Source organism: Chaetura pelagica, unplaced genomic scaffold (assembly GCF_000747805.2).
Source record: "Chaetura pelagica isolate M959 unplaced genomic scaffold, ChaPel_1.0 scaffold269, whole genome shotgun sequence".
Classification (NCBI taxonomy): domain Eukaryota; kingdom Metazoa; phylum Chordata; class Aves; order Apodiformes; family Apodidae; genus Chaetura; species Chaetura pelagica.
Window position 1 is genome coordinate 1084439 of NW_009954705.1, and position 291 is coordinate 1084729.

Genomic DNA, 291 nt, shown 5'->3' on the forward strand with positions numbered 1-291 from the left:
TTTTTTTTCTTTTTCCATCATTAAATCTGCACCTGCAATGTCAGGGGGTCAGCATATAATAAAATGTGGCACCTTTGAAACTGCTCAGCCACGTGAAAACCGCTGTAATTGATCAGATTAATTCCATGAAGCACAAATTATAGGCACAACTGGGTGGGGGCCGAGGGGGGGCAGTGAGACAGGCCGGGAGACGGGGCAGAGGGAGGATCCGCTCTGGGAAGCTGCAACCGATCTGAGTGCTTTATTTATTTAATTGCGGGCCTGACTATTTTTTTGGGGTGTGTGTGTGTG